The following is a 19,789-nucleotide window of genomic DNA, read 5'->3' as shown; positions in this document are numbered from 1 at the left end:
CAGGTTTCTGCCTAACACCCGGTAAAGTGAAGGTGAGGAAATCCATGTTCTGCGCCAGCGCCCCTTTCCATAGCTTCCACAGACAAAATTGGAGAGCAGGCACGCCCCTGCTTCCGGATATAAAATATGGCAGGGATGTTGTCTGTGAACTACCAAGTTCTGAAGCTGCGGTTTCAAGGACTTCAGGGCCCCGAACACTGCCCTCAACTCCTAAGACGTTAAAGTCTAGGCAAAAAGAACACCCTGCGTGAGATTGCAGCGATGACTGCAGCATTGGAGAGCCTAGTGGAAAGATGGTGCTAGGAGAAGTTTGTCCTCCCAGGACCCCAATATTTACTGCCAATGGGCATCAAAGAATTCTTGCAGAGGTCCCATGTAGAGCCTGCCATTCGGAATCAAGGAGAAGCATGAGGGCATCATTCCTAGCAGGGTCTTGAGGGAGGGGACCAATGAAATTGCCAAGCTTGATAGCCGCTGGACCTTTTGCAGTATCGTGTTGACCCCTCTCCTCTGAGGGGGTGGCGGGACATGCAAGGGTGTTAGGGTGTGAGCCCAAGAATAGCGAGTTTTGAGCAGGCTGCACACAGGACTTCAGAAAGTTGATTGAGAATCTCTGAGATGTCAGACACTGGATGGGAGCCTTGGTGTGCTGCGTTGCTAGTAGCACAGATGGAGCGTGTACTAGCTAATCACCCAGGTAAGGATCAATGTAAATGCCTGAGTGACGGAGGTACACTGTCACTGAGGAATAGGCATTTTGTGAACACTCGTGGCACTGACTTCAGCCCGAAGGGTAGTGCCTTGAACTGATAGTGCTTTCACTGGACTAACAAAAAAAAAGCCTGTGTCCTCGATGGAAGGGGGCTGGAAATATGCATCCTTCAGGTCTAGAGAGTAAAGGAAGTCCCCTTCTTCCAATTGGTCTAGAATGTGTTGTAGTGTCACTATGCAACATGTTTGAGACTTGAGGAACTTGTTGAGTTTCCCGAGATCTAATATAGGTCTCCATCCTCCTGACCTTATTCTCACTAGAAAGTGTCTGGAGTAAACTCTGGAGCCCCGGTGGTGCGATGAGACAACTTTGATTGCCTCTTTCCTTAGGAGAGTCTGTACCTCTTGCAGGAGAAATGATTAGTGTTGTACCTTCGTTGGAATGGGATTCCCCATGAATTCTAGGGTATGGCCATGAGGAAAGATGTTTAGCACCCATTTGCTGGTGGTGATGTCCTTCCACTGTGCATCAAAGTTGGTTAACCGGCCCTAGTGGGGTTCTGAAGGGGGTTGGGGTTGGGTGCATGGCCTGGTCAGGCTTGCTTCAGAGCTTGAGCCCTGGAAGAAACTCTGCGTTGCCGTTGGTTTTCTCGGTAGCACTGGGACCTTCCCTTGTAACCCTCCTGGATTCCAGTGTGGGATGTTTGCAGCCAGTAGGAGGACTTCTACTCCCACGAAATCCTTGATAATCTCGCTTTCCCTGAGTGAAAGGAATGCTGGCGTTGCTAAAGTGCCCATCAGGCGGGGTGTGTGTTACGCTCACCTGGTATCCACAGGGACGCCACCCAGCTGGGTTACTCGCTGTTATGCTTCTCAACTTTGCCCTGATGTTGTCTGCGGGGAGGGTTCTGCCTTGTGGCAGAATTAGGCGTGCTCTCCGTCCTGCCTTCTTTGCAGGGGCGCGTTGCCTTTTGTGGGCGAGTGCGGTCCAGTTACTTCACTGACGCCGGCCCGTTTGATATTGTTCAGGTAGGTCTTATTGCTGTTCTTTAGTTTTGTTGCTATCCTGCATGCCTTTCTTTGATTAAAATGTCTCTTTTCTCCCTTAGGTATGCAGAGGTTCAGCGCGGCAAACTGGCTTGGTTGAGCCCCGCTGGTAAATGATGGCGCATTAAGAGCGCTATGATGCGGTAAGTAAGCGCTATGCACAGCGCTGCGAAGTCTTGCCTTTGCTAACCTTTGTTTTCCTTCCTTGTAGGTTGCGGTGTTCTTCAGCGCGAGTGGAATGTCCGGAGTGGTGCCAGCCGAGGCGCGACCATCCAGGTAAGCCTTTTGAGCAGTTCGTAATTTGTAAAGGTCTCTACAGCTTTCTTTAATGTTGCCTCTATCTTCCTCTTTCAGGTTGTTCTGTCCAGGAGGCGTGCAGATTCGAGGAAGCTGTTCTCAGTAGCTGCGAGTGTTTAAAGATGAAGACTGCAGGTAACATGCTGCTGCTAATGATGTTCCTTTTGTCTCCTTGCAGTTTCTGCTTCTCCGAGGTTCAAGGGAATAGCTGGACACGGTGAGCGTCACGGTGCAAGCTGCAAAGTAACACGAAGCATGTTCTGCAGTCAGGGTGTGGTTTATATAGCCCAGGTAAAGTAGTACCAGGGAAAGTAGTTCCAGGCCTGCCACACCCAAAACACTAGACCGCATAGCTTGGTTCTTAGGAATCAAGCTATGTGGATGCCTCCATGTTGGCTGACAATACAATAAAGTAGTTCCCAAGCACATTGTTTTTCATGGTGTATGAGCCTGGCGCCATGGGCGCCAGGACTGGCCCCATGAGAGCTTTTGAAGAGGATGCCAGGCTATAGAGGCCCGAGTCCTGACTCCACCTGGCCAATGGGTTTGCCAGAGGGGGGCTTTGGGTGAGGGTCGTGACAGCACTCTCCCCCCAAGGCCCCTCCCACGGTGTTCCTTCTGTCTGGCCCAGGTTTGGTTGGGAAGTTCCGATGGAATTTCCTGACGTGGTGCGTGGATATTCTCACTGGGCTCCCAGGATCTACCTTGTGGTCCAAATCCTTTCCAATCGATGAGATAATATAGCTTGGTCCTAGAGTATTTAGAGTACAAGATATCTTTAACTTCGAATTCTGGTTCTCCGTCAACAAGTATGGACTTGCATTGGTTTCAGGAGGGACACATGGAATACCGGGTGGATGTGTAGATTACGTGGTAAATCCAGTTTCACGGCTGCTGGGTTGATAATTGCCTTAATGGTATAGGGTCCTAAGAATCTGGGATGAAAGGTCCGGGTTCCCTTGATGGGTACGAATTTAGCGGCTAACCAAACTTTGTCTCCTACTTGATAATCAGGGGCCTTTTTCCGGTGTTGGTCGGCAAATCCCTTTTGTTTTTCTTTGGCATGAATAAGGTGTTCCTTTGCCCTTTTGAAAGCCGGAGTAATGGTTGTGTGTAGAGTCTTTACCGCTGGCATTTCCAAGCTGGCTGGAAGGTCTAGTTCAGAGGTACGTGGATGTCTGCCATGAAGGGTATAGAAGGGCGTTTGTCCCGTGCTTGAATGCAAAGAATTGTTATATGCATATTCGGCTATCCATAGTAGGTCTTTCCAATTCCTTTGTTCGTGGTGCAGCATGCACCGTAAATATTGCTCGAGTGTCTGATTGGTTCTCTCGGTTTGGCCGTCCGTTTGGGGATGGTGACTGGTAGATAGCCGAACGTCGATCTGCGCCATTGCACAGCATTTTTTTCCATAAGTTTGAAACAAACTGGCTGCCTCGATCAGAGACCAGAACCGAAGGGAAGCCATGTAGCTTAACCACGCCCTCCAGGAACACTTTTGCTAAAGTGGCTGCGTCTGGGAGGCCTTTGAGAGGAATAAAATGGGCCACCTTCGAGAATAGGTCCACAACTACAAGGATGGTGTTAAACCCTTGGCTTGGAAGTAGATCAGTGATGAAGTCAAGGGAAAGAGTGTGCCATGGAACTGGAGGAATGTCCAATGGTTGTAGGAGACCAGACGGTTTTTGTTTCTGTGATTTATTTTGTGCGCAGACACCGCAGGACTGAATATACTGAATGATGTCCTTACGCCAGGTAGGCCACCAAAAGTTCTTTCACCTTAGCTAGGGTTTTGGCGATCCCAGGATGCCCTTTGATCAGTGAATCGTGATAGTTTGAAATAATATGCTGTTGTAATTCCTTCTTGGGTACATATAGGCGATCCCTAAAAAAGGGTAGGTGGTCCTTGATGGTATATTGTTCTCCTTGAGTTTGCCATGCGAGGTAGGCATCAGGATTCATTGTCCGTTGGATTTCTTTTCGTAGTTCGGCTTGTGTTAAGGCTGTCGTGATACCCAAGAGTTTGTCTTCAGGTATAATAGGTCCTGTGTCTGGAGTTGTATATACCATTTCATCTCCCATGCCAACTGTTTTGCGTCTCTTTATGCCTGCTTTCTTCTCTTCTATGTTGTAATGTTCAAGCGCCCTGATGCCCTCGGGCTACCGGCGCTTTATAAAAATATATACATACATACATACATCTCTGCCCATGCGAGATAAGGCATCTGCCTTTCCGTTTCTGACTCCTGGTCGAAATGTGATTACATAAATCATATTCGGCGAAGATAAGGGCCCACCGTAATTGGCGCGAGCACTGAGTCTTGGCTGTTTTGAGATATTGCAGGTTTTGGTGGTCTGTGATGACTGTAATGGTGCGTCTGGCCCCCAGAAGGTAGTGCCTCAAGGCTTTAAAGGCAGATTTGATAGACAGGAGTTCCTTGTTCGTGATGGCATAGTTAATCTCTGGAGGTGAGAACTTTTTCGACCAGAAGGCCACAGGATGTAGCTGGCCGGTTTCCAGGTCTCTCTGTGAAAGGACAGCCCCCATTGCGAGACTGGACGCATCAGTTTCAACGACATAAGGGAGGTCTGGACGAGGATGTCGCAGGATTGGAGCGGAGGTAAACCTTTGTTTAAGTTCCTGAAAGGCTTCTTCTGCTTCTTCGGTCCAAGTAAACTTTGTATAGTTTTTTCGTAATAGTACTGTGATTGGGTGCACAACCTGAGAGAAGTCTGGGATGAACCGGCGGTAAAAGTTAGCAAAGCCCAGCATGCTTTGTACCCCTTTCAGAGACGTCAGTGAAGGCCATTTCAGAATGGCATCTACATTGTGCACGTCCATTCTGATGCCTCCTGGAGTAAGGATAAAACCAAGAAACTCTACTTAGGTGACGTGAAAAAAGCATTTTTCAAGCTTTGCAAAGAAGCGATGTTGACGGAGCTTGGTGAGGACTGAACAAACGTGCCCGACATGATCTTGTTCCGAGGCTGAGTATACTAAGATGTCGTCTATGTACACTAAGGCGCACACATCAATTAACTCCCTTAAGACGTCATTCATTAAATATTGCAATGCCGCAGGAGCGTTGCATAACCCGAAGGGCATGACTTGATATTCAAACAAGCCATACTTAGTACGGAAAGCGGTTTTCCATTCATCTCCTTTTCTGACTCGGACCAGGTGGTACGCTCCTCGAAGGTCCAATTTGGTATAAATTTGGGCATCTTTAACTTGGTCTAGCATCTCAGGGATAACTGGCAATGGGTAGCCGTTCTTCACGGTGATCTTGTTCAATGTGCCGTAGTCAATACAGGTTCTCAAGTCTCCTTCCTTTTTCGGTACGAAGAACAAAGGACTGGCTGCGGGGGACTTCGAAGGACGGATAAATCCGTTTGCAAGGTACTGGTCTAAATAGGATTTCAAATGAAGGTTTTCTGGTTCTGTGAGAGCGTAGATCCTGCCGCAAGGGATTTGTGCACCAGGAACAAGGTCGATCTGACAGTCATAGGGCCTGTGCGGCGGCAATGTATTGGCTTGGTCCTTTCGGAACACATCCTGGAAATCATGGTATTCATTTGGCAAGGTATTAGTTGCTCTCAGGGTTGATACTGTCACTCCGGGAGTCATGGGGATACAGACGTTGGGTTTCTCCTCTTGGTAATAGCAGGCAGGGGAGCAGTCACTGGGGAAGGTTAATTTTCATGCCCGCCAGTCTATCAAAGGGTTGTGAGCAACCAACCATGGCATCCCTAGTATTAGCCTGAACTGAGGTGCCTTGATGAGATCGAATGAAATAGACTCCCGATGTCCGTCCTGACACAGCAAGATTACCCTGGCTGTGCACTGGGTTACTGGTCCGGAAGCAATTTCTGTCCCATCCACGGTGGTTACCTTGTCCATAGTTGGCTTAGAACACAAAGGAAGCCCCATCTCTGCTGCCAGTTCTTGATCAGTATAATTTCCAACTGCTCCGCTATCGATGTATGCTTCAACGGCATGCATTCTTGACTGTTGGTGGTTAATTAAGATCACTGGTATTGTAAAGTGCGAGGTCAGCAACTCTCTTCTCACTCAACAAACTGACCTCTACGATTGTCGAGCTTGGTAGTTTCCCGATTCCTTAGCTTCATCCTTCTCTGTGGCCCCGAATGTTCTTCTTGGGGGTTTTACTGGACAGTCCTTCAGTATTCCCACAATACAAACAAAGCTGTTGTCTTCTTTTGTCCCGCTCTTGTTTTATTAATGGAGGCCGTATCCCTCCAATCTGCAAGGGTTCTACAGCATTTTCAGGTACACGGGGTGTGTTTTCCCTTGGTCGAACATACACGGTCCGAGGGTCTGTCTTAGACCGGTCTGCCTTTCGGTCCTGCAACCGGTGGTCTAGCTGCACAACCAGATTTATGAATTCTGCACAGTCTCTGGGTGGATCAACCACCTGGGCTAAGACATCCTTTAATTCGCCTCGTAAGCCTCGATGGAATAACGTGGTTCTTTTGTTTTCTAGCCACCTAGCTTCGGCAACCAATCTGTTGAAGGTAGCAATGTACGTTAACAAGTCCTGATTCCCCTGTCGGAGAGACAAGAGTTCATGGTCTACTGCTTGTTCCTGGGTATGGCGAGCAAAAAGTTTTTCCATTTCTCTCTGGAACACCCCAAAGTCATGTAATAGAGGATCGTCATGGGTTACCAATGGCACCGACCAATCTGCTGAACTACCACTCGGTATGATAAGACAAAAGCTACCCGAGCTTGGCCGTTTGGAAATGCTCCATGCCTACAAAGAAAATGAAGGCGGCACTGATAGATGAATGCTGCATACTTCCGTGGGTCGCCTGAGAACCTTTCTGGTGGTGCCAGGGGCACTGTTCCAGGTAACGTGATCTGTACCTGAGTGGGTGGTATGTCAGGGTTTTGCATTGTTGGATTGCTTCCAGGTAGAGGCGTCTGTCCTGCCTGTGATTGCAAGTATTGCCTGCTAATCTCTTCAGTGTGTTCTTTGGTCACTATTAGGTCTCTCCGGAGGGCATTAGTCTCTTGTCGGGCAGAATGAACCTCAGCAAGAAGCTCTCCTAGTAATTGGGCCAACTGGTCCATTTCTGATGTCTCCATGGCGCCCAGGTGGATTTGTTATGGTAGGCTTTGTGTTCTGTTACGCTCACCTGGTATGCACAGGGACGCCACCCAGCTGGGTTACTCGCTGGTATGCGTCTCAGCTTTGCCCTGATGTGGTCTGCGGGGAAGGTTCTGCCTTGTGGTAGAATTAGGCGTGCTCTCCGTCCTGCCTTCTTTGCAGGGGCGCGTTGTCTTTCATGGGCGAGTGCGGTCCAGTTACTTCACTGACGCCGGCCCATTTGTTATCGTTCAGGTAGGTCTTATAGCTGTGCATGCCTTTCTTTGTTTAAAATGTCTCTTTTTTCTCCCTTAGGTTTGCAGAGCTTCAGCGCGGCAAACTGGCTTGGTTGAGCCCCGCTGGTAAATGATGGCGCATTAAGAGCGCTATGATGCGGTAAGTAAGCGCTATGCACAGCGCTGCGAAGTCTTGCCTTTGCTAACCTGTGTTTTCCTTCCTTGTAGGTCACTGTGTTCTTCAGCGCGAGTGGAATGTCCAGAGTGGTGCCAGCTGAGAGGTGACCAGCCAGGTAAGCCTTTTGAGCAGTTAGTAATTTGTAAATGTCTCTACAGCTTTCTTTAATGTTGCCTCTATCTTCCTCTTTCAGGGCGTTCTGTCTGGGAGGCGTGCAGATTCGAGGAAGCTGTTCTCAGTAGCTGCGAGTGTTTAAAGATGAAGACTGCAGGTAAGATGCTGCTGCTAATGATGTTCCTTTTGTCTCCTTGCAGGTTCTGCTTCTTTGAGGTTCGAGGGAATAGCTGGACACGGTGAGCGTCACGGTGCAAGCTGCAAAGTAACACGAAGCATGTTCTGCAGTCAGGGTGTGGTTTATATAGCCCAGGTAAAGTAGTACCAGGGAAAGTAGTTCCAAGCCTGCCACACCCAAAACACTAGACCGCATAGCTTGGTTCTTAGGAACCAAACTATGTGGATGCCTCCATGTTGGCTAACAATACAATAAAGTAGTTCCTAATCACATTGTTCATGGTGTATGAGCCTGGCGCCATAGGCGCCAGGACTGGCCCCATGAGGGCTTTTGAAGAGGATGCCAGGCTCTAGAGGCCCGAGTCCTGACTCCACTTGGCCAATGGGTTTGCCAGAGGGGGTTTTGGGCGAGGGTCGTGACAGCGTGTCAGTGTCGGCTTTGATAGCCTGTAAGGTTTCATCCACCTTTTTTCCTCCAAAAAGGTAGACACTGTCAAAAGAGATAGACTACTTTTGATTGGACCTCTGGCTGGAAGCTGGTGGCCTTTAACCATACTTGGTGCTGTAACACTGCCAAGTTTCCCATTTGTCCAAAACCAGTATCTGCAATGTCTATCTCAACAGAGATGGCATGGTCGGATGCCGCTTACCCTTCATGCAACAGTCCCAGTGCTTCGTCTTGCTGGTCATCTGGGAGAAATTCCAGTATTGGTCCCATTTTAAACCAAAGATCACAATCATAGTGTGAAAGAATCGCTAGTGAATTAGCCGCCTTGATGATCGTCGCAGCAGTAGATAACTCTCTTCCAAAAAGTGTTGATCTGCTTACCCTCCTTGTCTGGGGGCACAATGCAGGGGAGGAAGAGTTGTCAGAATGCTAAAATGCCGCTGAATAAGTGAGAGGCTAAGCACGTGTTTTTTTTCTTCTCAAGGTGGAGGGGTGTTTTCATGACAAAGTGACCATCTTCTCAGATATCTTCTAGCATGGGGATGGAAACCATAGACTTCCTGGAAGATTTGCGTCTCTGATTAAGAAAACCTTTTTTCTGTTCCTCTGGTATAAGATTGAACAGCTTGGCCGCCCATGTCTTGAGTCAAGAAAGGAGCCAATTTCATCTGGCGGCAAGTGTCTTAGCGGTAGTTCGGCTTGCTCACCCTTGCCCGGCACTAGGACTTCAAACTCATCTGTGGTGTGTGTGCCTAGAGAACCACTGGATGAATAATCATCAGTGTCAGTATAAGTGAGGGTGACAGGTGACACAGATAGAGTCTGTAGAAGAGGTCTAGACAGCAGTGGGTTAGAGCAGGGGGTGGGGGCTGTGGGGGGTGATGGAGCCTAAGCCCTCACTTGCCGGGAACTCACAAGGTTGCTCTTGAGGAGGCAACAATATAGCTGAAAGACTATGCTGGAGCTCAGAAACCAGAGTTTGTAAAGTGGACAGTATATCCACAAAGGGGTCTCTGGAGCCAGAAGGAGTGCCCATTGGGACAGGCACACCTGAGAGAAGGTTGTATCACTATAGGAGGTTGAGTAGGGCCTTGAGGTGTAAGAAGGCATTGTTTTGGAAGAGCTAGTGGAGGCATGCTGGGAAGAGGTGGAAGGAACAAGTTACTTACCTGTAACTATTGTTCTCCAGCATGGGTCTGGCATAGATTCACATGCTCATGAATATTCCCCAATGTCAGGCTGGGAATCCTCCGTAAAAGAAAACAAGTTTCACTTTCACTTACAAACTGTATTTCTCCCAAAAACCAATCACTGTCATCTGGGTCAGACTGCCCCAAGCCAATGACGGTTCTCTCCCTAAGCCCTTCCTCTGGCAGCCATCTTCAGATTTGGTAAGCGCGTAAAGTGGCAGTAGGACCAAGAAAAGGCGCAGAGGGGAAGGAGGGAGGGTTCGCATGTGAATCCATGCCAGACCCATGCTGGAGAGCAATAGTTACAGGTAAGTAACTTGTTCCTTCTCCAGCATGGGGTCTGGCATAGATTCACATGCTCATGAATAACAAATACACAGCAGTACAACATTACACAATCACAGGAGGTGGCAAGGCTCAACAGAAGCAATTCACCTTACCTCAAACAGACTCACCTCAAGCAAACAGGTTGCGTAGCATGGCTTGGCGGACTCTGGACTCTTCTCTGGAATCCCTGTCGACGCAGTAGAACTTCGTGAAGGTGTGTGTGTGAACCTTCACGTAGCAGACCTGTAGATGACCAGCAGGGGCACACCCGCCAAGAACGCCGCCATTGCAGCGATCGCTCTGGTGGAATGGGCTCTTGGCCAGCCGGGCAGAGGTCGGTTCGCCAACCGATGACAGTGCATGATGCAGCCGGAGAACCACCTTGAGATGGAAGCCTTGGACAAGGCCTTCCCATGGTTCACAGGACCAAAGTTCACAAACAGCTGTGAAGTCTTTCGAAAACTCTTAGTGCCATGTAAAACTTCAGTGCACGAGCAATGTCCAGCGAGTGCAAGGCCCTCTCAGCCGGAGACAAAGGTTTTGGGAAAAAAACAGGTAACATCAAAGGTTTTGTTGAGGTGGAATTCTGACTGAACCTTCGGCATGAAAGAAGGGTACGTCCGCAGCACCACCGTCGATTAATGGAAAGTCAGGTATGGTTTCCAGGATAGGGCCTGTATCTCACCCACCCTCCTAGCGGAGGTGATGGCCATAAGGAAAACCGTCTTCCATGAGAGGAACTTGAGATGGGCCTGATGCATAGGCTCAAATGGAGCCCCCATGAGCCTTTTCAGAACCACGTTGTGTTACCAGGAGCATTCACCGGCGGCAGAGATTGAAAAGGTCCTGTGAGGAACTCCTTGACGAGTCGATGAGACCAAAGTGAAGACCTTCCTGGAGACCTGGTGTAGCTGGAGATAGCTGCCAGATGTACTTTGATCGAGGCATGTGCCAGTCCAGCCTTGGCCAAGGGTAGCGAGTATGGAAGAATCTGCGGGGCCATGACCCTTAGAGGGGTAAGCATCTTAGAGCGGCACCACGTAGCAAAACGCTTCCACTTGTGACCGTAGCACTTCAGAGTCGATGATGCCCTGTCCTTGGCGAGGACCTCCCTGCAGTCTGCCGGCAACTCATATCTTCCAACCTCTAGGGCTGCAGGAGCCAAGCCCTCAAGTTGAGCGATCCTGGGTTGTGATGCAGGATTGCACCTCGTCCTCTGGTGAGAAGATAAGGGACTGTTGGTAGCTTGACCGGCGGCGACAATGACAGGCTGAGAAGGTCCGGGTACCGAATATGCCTAGGCCATGCCGGGGCGATGAGTATCATCCTGCACTGACACGGTCTGCAGTGCATCGATAACTCATAGCAGGAGAGGAAACTGAGGAAATGCGTATAGAAACATCCCTTCCCACGGGAAGGAGAACATGTCCCCAGGCTCCACGGCTGGTGGAATCTGCTGGCAAACATCTGGCATTTGGAGTTTGCCGCTGTCACAAACGGATCGATCTGGTGCTTGTGCCACTTGGCGAAGATGCGGTCCACCTCGCCCTGCCAAAGTTCCCACTCATGGCAGGAGCGAAACTCCCTGCTGAGGGAGTCCACATGGTGTTCTTGACTCCTGCTAGATGAAGGGGAACAAGGAACATTTCTTGTCCGACGGCCCAGAGCCAAAAGTCCTGCGCTTCCCTGGAGAGCGCCAGCAATCGAGTGCCCCCTGTTTCCTGATGTAGAACATTGTGGTGGTGTTGTCCGTGAAGGCCCTCACCACCTTGCGCTTCAGAGATGGAAGTAATGACTTGAGGGCTCAGAACACTGCCCGTAACTCCAGGATGTGGATATGGAGATCCTTCTCCTCCAGCAGCCATAGGCCTCTGGCGTGCAGACGCCCGGTGTGGGCTCCCCAGCCTTCCAGGGAAGCGTCTGTGGTGACAGTTTCCTGGAATGGAGGGTTCTGAAACCCTGTGCCCCGGGTGATGTTGGAGCAGATGCCCCACCACCTTCTCGCCCGATGGAACTGGTCGTCTAGAGTGATCTTGTCTGCAAAGTTTCTGGACACTTGTATCCAGCGAGCGTCCAGGAACTCCTGAAGAGGTCGCTTCTGTAACCTGCAGAGCTGGATGAAGTAGATGCAGGATGACAACATGCCAAGCAACGGCTTGATGGTGCGCAACGTGGCCGCCTTCATCAACAACAGCCTCTGCACCTTCCCTTGAATGGTCGCTACCTTCTCTTCCGAGGGTGATGCCAGGCAGGACACCGTATTGAGTCTGGCGCCCAGGAACAGCGCATTCTGCAATTGTGTCAAGCTGGACTTTGGATAATTGATGGAGAATCCTAGATCTGTCAGCAGCTTGACGGCCACCTCCATGTGTCCGACGGCCAACTCTCACGAGCAGGTCCGGACGAGCCAGTCGTCGAGGTACGGGTACAGGTGTTTCTCCTGTAGATGCTGGTGGGCAGCCACCGGTGCCAGGCACTTTGTGAACACTCTGCGGGCTGACTTCAAGCCAAACGGTAGGGCCTTGAACTGGTAGTGCTCCCTTGTACTACGAAGTGCAGAATCTTTGGTGCTTCCTATGAATGGGTAGGTGGAAATAGGAGTATTCCAGATCCAGCGACGTCAAGGAATCCCCTCTTTCCAGTTAGCCAAGCACGTGTTGCACCAGGACCATCCTGAATTTCCGAGACCGGAGGTACTTGATCAGACGTCGTAGGTCTAGAATGGGCCTCCAGCCCCCTGTCTTTTTTCTGACCAAAAAGTATCGGGAATATACTCCAGAGCCCAGAGACGATAGGGAACCAACTCTATCACTGCTTTTCGTCGCATGGCCTGTACCTCCTCTAAGAGCTGAGGGATGTGCTGCTCTTGACGGGCCACCGGAGGGATCCGCGGACACCTGTGCTGAAACTCCAGGGTATGTCCTTGGGCGAGAGCGTCCAGCACCCATCTGTCGGTGGTGATCTTCTCCCACCCGCTGATGAACCTCGTCAGCCGGCCTACTACTGGGGTGCACGGGAGGTTGGGGTGGGAGCCCAGCGTCCTGGTCAGTTCAGGCTTGCTTCAGCACCTGCGCCCTGCCCTCCTCCACCGTAGGCCTGGGAATGACCTCTGTGAGCTTCCTGGGTCATGGATCTGGAAGGCTGACGGTACGAGGGGGAGAAACCTTTCGAAGACCTGTCCGACTTTCCTCTGGAGGAGCGAAAAGAAGAGCAGCGCTACTGGAGGGTTCTCAGGGAACAGGCGGTCTCTGCCTTGATGGCCTGTAGGCACTCGTCGACGACCTTCCCAAAATGGCATGTCCAGTAACATTTGGACCTGCTGGTGGAAATTCAGAGCCTTCATCCAGCCTTGGCGACAAAGGCAGATACGTTCCCCATCTGTCGGAACTTCATGTCGGCAATGTCCAGCGCCACTGTGACGGCGTGATCCCAAGCTACCACTCCCTCCTGGAAGAGGGCGATCGCCTCCATCCTCTTGTCATCCGGGAGGAACTCCAAAATCGGACCCAGCTGGTACCACAGCTCCCTGTCGTACCTGGCTAGGATAGCCAGTGCGATGGCCGCCTTGATGGTAAATGCTGCCGTGTAAATCACCTTCCTCCCCATGGCATCCATCTTCTTACCCTCACTGTCCAGAGGGACTGAAGACGACGAGGACAGGTTAGATGACCGTTTCCTCGCAGCTGCCGAAATATGGAGATGGTTTCGACCTCAGGCACTTGGGTGCGGATTCCGGTACCCAGTACTTCTCCATCCTATCCCGCTTGGCTAGAGCCGTGCTAGGGTTCTTCAAGAGGGCCAGGCCCTCCATCTGCACGTCGTCCAGGAGGGGCACCACCATGATTGTCTTCCTCTTGGTCTTGTACCTCTGGTACAGGAAGCCCTCCTTCCTGGTTTCTTCGGGCACAAACTGGAACAGCTTGGAGGCTCTGGCAATCATGGAATGGAACAACCCCACCTCATATATAAAACAAGATGAGCAAGGTCATGAGAATCTCACTGCTGAGAAAGGAACAAACACACTCCTGAGAGGGTCTCACCTTCACGTGGTGGAGACCAACTAGTGCAAATAGTTTCTGACAAGTATTAGACAGGACAATTCTGTGCACTGCAATTCAGATTCAATGTATTTGCAGTGAGTGTTTTAGGTACACTTAACTGAGTGAGACCAACGATACTTCAATTTTTGAGCATATTCACGGTAAAGTAACCAGTTTACATAGAACAAATGTTGAGTATTTGTAGCATCATTCTCTTGCTTCTGCATCCTCTACAGTATCCTTGGAAAGGAGACTAGAGAATTTAGTGTAGTAGTCGCATAATAAGCGGCATAAATGCGTCAAAACAATGTAGGGTTGGACAACAACAACACAAACAGTACAATAGGTCAACACGGCAGTGCTTCGGCCAGAGGGTGAGCTAAATGAGCTCAGGTGGTGTGGCCTTCATCAGGATGGGATATTCCAGGGGTAGAAGTATCCTAAGTATACTAAGCGGTCTGTTGAGATAAACAGACAAGAGTGCATCAGGAGTGAGTCAATTCAAATAGTCTAGCAGTAGAGAGGTGACTAAGTACTAAGAGGAACCAGTGCTTACCGGATCATGGGAGAGCAGTGGCTCGAAGCGTGGCAGTGTTTAAGTACACTGAAAGGATTTCAGGTCCTTGGTGTGGCCATTCCTGTAGGGGTAGGATGGTCAGAGGGGCTGTGATTAGCGAATAGTGCAATTAGTCATATATAGATAGATAAGCCAGATAATTGTTCAATAGGCCTACCTATAGGTGCCCTAATAAATGAGGCAGGAGTATTGAATACAATCAAAAGAAAAAGAAAGTAATTCGCACCAAGATGCACGGCAAATTCATGTTGGAATACCTAAAGGCAGGCATCATACCAGAGGGTTTTCAGGTTAAGAATATTCCACGTGTTTTTACAGACAATCCAAAATTCACCAAAAATGTCAGCGGCGTCGGCAACAAATGTATCCGTGACTGGCTCATTCTGGTCATTGACACAGCCGAAGAATGCAAAAAGCAAGGCACTGAACTTTTGGAACTAGAGGAAAAATTCCAATAAGATGCCACCATTCAAGACGCTAAAACTAAACTTGAGAAACTAGAAGCTGAAGTCGACAAGTTCAAAGCGATCACAATTGAAAGGAAGGCACAAAAATTTAAAAGGATCTGCAAAACTATGCCGAGGATAAAACGGATCTGTATCTTCGAGAAAACTACTATACTGAAATCCACCAGCAGGGTAATTACAACAGAAGAAATCGATAACGTTCTCAGGAACCTCACTGAGCAGCAGTGGTGGTAGTGCCAGTGGAGGCCAAAGCAACCAACACCACCACCACCACCAACAACCTTTTTTTCGCCCGGGGCATGCAATGAGGATGCCCGAAGAGACCACCATCACAACAGGGACAACAAATGCGCACCCGCCAGTGGTATTACAACCAGGGACAACAGAGAGGATTCCAATCTTCAACTTATCCGACCACGTAATGACTACCGCAGAATTGAATCTCTTGGAAAAAGGACTTTCCTTCGTTCCTGCGGCTAGAGCTCAAGCGTTCAACACTGAGGTGGAATTAAAATGCTTTTTTCGCAACATTCGCCTCAAATACTTCTTAGAGATATATCTACCCGAACACTCATCCGGAACACACACACCGGTTATAAACAAGGACAACACCACAGGACTCAAAATTAAATCCACATTTATGCCACCCCCACATACCATTCCATGTGAATTTGAAACCTATGAGAAAATGGTGACCACCACTATCCAGAAGGGTCTGGCAAAAAGGAACTTCTATCCAGACAATCTATCCACAGAAGAAAGGATGGCTTTGACTTCACTTAAAACCAACCACAGCATCACGATCAAGCCAGCAGACAAAGGGGGCGGAATCGTGATTTCCAACACCTCAGACTACAATAATGAATGCCTACGCCTCCTCAGCAACACAGAAGCGTACCTACCTCTACAGAGAGATCCCACCAAAAACCTCCAAGAGGAAATTCTTAGCCTTACCAACAATGCACGACAAGAAACATGGATATGTGACGAACATCGATTTTTGAACAAAATCCATCTGCAGACTCCTGCCTTCTATATACTACCTAAAATTCACAAAAATCTCACTAAACCCCCGGGCAGACCCATTGTCTCAGTGTGTGATTCCATTTTCGAACCTTTGTCGATCTAAACCGACTTTTTTCTTAAACCCTTTGTCAACAAAATGGACTCCTACTTAAAAGACAGCACGGACACCATCTTGATGCTGGATGAAATAACGATGAAACAAGAATACATCCTGGTTACCCTGGATGTTGAAGCTTTGTACACGTCCATACCGCAGCAAGAGGGTCTAGAAGTACTCAAACTCTTCCTTGACAAAAGAAACACCATAGTCGTCCCTACCGACTTCATACTGGAATGTGTAAGATTGGCGACGACTGAAAATGTCTTCCTCTTTAGAGACCAGCTGTACAAACAAATCAAAGGAGTCCGCATGGGCGCCACATTCACACCCGACATAGCGAAACTGTACATGGCCAACTATGGGACAGAATACATCATGTCAGCCATCAATCCCTACAAGAAGAATATCATCTGATGGAAAAGATACATAAATGATGTACTACTCATTTGGCAAGGCAATCCACAAGACCTCATTGCTTTCCACCTATAGCTCAACCAGCGCAATCAGCACATCAAATTCACCATACATTGGGACTTCCACGGTATTGATTTTCTAGATCTTCACATCTACAGATCCGGAGATCATCTACACACTGAACTATTCCACAATCCAACGGACAGGAATACATTGCTTCACTTCGAGAGTTACCATCCAGAAAGCCTCAAGTATAATCTGCCCTACGGCCAATTCCTCCGGATCAGAAGAAATTGCACCAATTCAAATACCTTTGAGAAACACGCGACTGATGTTCAAACCCGGTTGCTGAACAGAGGATACCCCAGGAAAGCGATCAAACACGCCAAAAAGCAGGCTTCCAACACAGACCAAAATATATGTCTCACAAAAACACTGAAAAAAGAACTAGACAGGTTGGTGTGCGTTACCACTTACAATCCTCTGAGTAACCTGATCAAAAAGACCATCAAACAACATTGGCCGCTCATCAAAAACACTGGATCGCTACAAAAAGTCCCACCGTTTGCTTTCAAAAAGAATCGAAATATCAGAGAATCATTGGTACACAACTTCATCGAACCAGCCAAGCAAACCAACACCCTCTGGAATCTACCACCTATACAGGGCCACTATTGATGTGGCAAATGTACAGTATGCCAATTTACTGAAACCACAAAAATATTCCAACACAACAACAAGAGAACCCTCCAAGATCACACCAACTGCAACACGAAACAGGTCATCTACATCATCAACTGCCCTTGCGGTCTTTTGTACGTGGGCAAAAGCATGAGACCAGAAAGACTAGGATCTGCGAACACCGCTCATGTATAAAAAACAAAGTACCAGACAAACCTCTCGTGGACCACTACATCAAGAAGAACCACACCAACATGGATTTAAAGTGGATTGTGCTACAGAAAGTCACCTCAACCACAAGAGGGGGAGATGTGGACAGAACCCTTACCCAACTAGAACAAAAGTGGGTACATAAGCTGAACACTGTGAGAGAGGGTCTTAACATCACCCTCGAGTGGAACACTTTCCTGTAACCGTGACACTATGGATCATCCACAACTTGGTGCCCTGAAACCAGTAATATACCTCATAACCAATAGCACCCTTGCGTGAAACATTTGTTGTAACCATGACACTATGGATTGTCCACACTTTAGTGCTTGAAAACCAGTAATGTACCTCATTCAGCTTGCTACCACCGCATATGCTTTCATCTGAGCATGCGGTATGAGAATCCGTCCTATAATCGTACAAGTTTATATCTTGAATGTCATGTACTACTTCATCTTAACCAATAGCACCCTTACGTGAAACATTTGTTGCAACCATGATACTATGGATTGTCCACACTTTAGTGCTTGAAAACCAGCAATGTAGCTTGCATGTTGCTATCGCCGCATATGCTCTCATCTGATCAAGCGGTTAGAGAACCTGTTCAATTTATCATACAAGTGTTCATCTTGGTTGTAATGTACCACCTCTTTAGCACACCTCTTATGTCTGTTTTTAACAAATTGTGCTCATGGGCATCAAAATGGCACACATGACTAAATTGTGTTCGTCTGCATAAAACTGCTACACGTGACTGAATCATTGTACTTTCTGCCAATCATCATAGACCATGGTAATTTTCTGCCCAAAGGCGTCCACTACATGTGCCTGTTTTGGCCAGGGCAGCGCCCGACCACATCTGGCACACTTGTCTCACACGTTCTATCACAGTGGGGCCATTTTGCCGAGCACCCGGTGGAGCACTGTGTGAACTAATGTTCCTGGACACAGGCATCCGCTCGGACAACCCCGTATGCCAGCACCCCAAAATGGCCGCTCGCAATATAACTCGAGCCGGCATCAACATTTGTTCTATGTAAACTGGTTAATTTACTGTGAATGTGCTCAAAAATTGAAGTATTGTTTGTCTCACTCAGTTAAGTGTACCTAAAACACTCACTACAAATAAATTGAATCTGAATTGCAGTGCACAGAATTGTCCTGTCTAATACTTGTCAGAAACTATTTGCACTAGTTGGTCTCCACCACATGAAGGTGAGACCCACTCAGGAGTGTGTTAGTTCCTTTCTCAGCAGTGAGATTCTCATGACCTTGCTCATCTTGATTTATATACGATATTACCCACCTGGGCAGAGCAAGGCATCAACCAGGTGCCCTTCTGTGATAACTGATTTGAGTACAACCCCACCTCATCCAGTGGAGACACCCTGCGCTGCGGGGACCCACCGCCCGCTCCAGCGAGATAGTCGTCTTGTCATTGTGGCCGTATCCGTCCCCGTCCCCTTGTCTGGGTCTGCAGAGGGAGAGGAGGCCCGAAGTGGTAGTGGAGGCTGAAATGGGGCATCGGATGGTGCTTCCTTTTCTTCGCCGGCGGTTGGTCCGGGGCCTGGGGAAGAGTTGGAACCGGCCCTTGCAGTATCCTCTTCTGGATCTCTGACACCAAAGTGCGGAGGGTTCATAGGATGTCCAGAGACACATCCCTTGGCCGAACTGGCGTGATCAGAACAGTAGGCACCACGTCGTCATCGCATTCCTCCTCTTCCACGTCTTCATGGACCGTGTGCAAGGACTCCAGGTCCTTGTCTGTGGATGAAATTTCTATGGCTTGGGCCACGGCCTGGGACTGATCAGGGGCCTCCTTGCCGCCCCCCCGCCCCCTTTATTCCACCCTAAGGGGCTGATACCAGGTTCTGCAATGTTGTCCCCTTCTCTGGCGTGTCGGTAGACCTCAGCGAAGTTATCATGCGGCCTTGCACCTCGGAGGGAGGGATACCTTCAGCGCTCTGGGGGTTACCCTCTCAGGGTCAGCCCACTTAGCTTTCGGGAGAGCAGCCGCTACTAGCTCTATTGTCGACAAAGACTTATCTTGTGCCGCCTGGGCCTTTTTGGGCAGTTCAGCCTTCTTCTCCTCCGTCCGTGTCTTCACAGGCTTCTCCCGCAGTTTTGCCGGGTTGGACGACTGTCTCTTCGAGGAGGAGCTTGATTGCCAGCTGGTAATGGAGGCAGAAGGTGATGTCTATCATGCCCAGTCTGCCGTTGGAAATTAATAGTTACTCACCGTAGTGACTAAGGTACTCTTAGTTCATAGTCCCCTTTCCTCCATACTGTATGGGCATCCCTCGCGAGTGACGGGAGATGGAACCTTTTTCACTAGAAATATCTTCCCCTTTATATTTAGAGGGGCGGCCCTAGGAGCATGCGCTCGCCTGACTCCACCCACCGGCGCCCCTCCTCAGGCCCCATTGACGCGTCGACAA

The 19,789-nt window shown here is 49.1% G+C and overlaps 1 protein-coding gene across 6 annotated transcripts in view; it reads right to left on the bottom strand.

Moving 5' to 3' along the window:
• The window catches only part of LOC138480915 (acrosomal protein KIAA1210-like), a 1,033,315-nt gene that overhangs the window by 80,843 nt on the left and 932,683 nt on the right, over nucleotides 1-19,789 (bottom strand). Inside the window, exon 12 of one of the 6 annotated variants that reach the window (XR_011274164.1) lies at nucleotides 14,433-14,514. The exons of the other annotated variants lie outside the window; for them this stretch is intronic. The gene's annotated coding sequence lies outside the window, so the exon portion shown is untranslated. The remainder of the gene's footprint in view (nucleotides 1-14,432; nucleotides 14,515-19,789) is intronic. 6 annotated transcript variants of the gene reach the window in all.

Source organism: Ambystoma mexicanum, chromosome 5p (genome assembly GCF_040938575.1).
Source record: "Ambystoma mexicanum isolate Mex_15411 chromosome 5p, UKY_AmexF1_1, whole genome shotgun sequence".
NCBI lineage: Eukaryota > Metazoa > Chordata > Amphibia > Caudata > Ambystomatidae > Ambystoma > Ambystoma mexicanum.
Note: the sequence above shows the minus strand (reverse complement) of the source record. Positions and strands in the feature narration are given on the sequence as shown.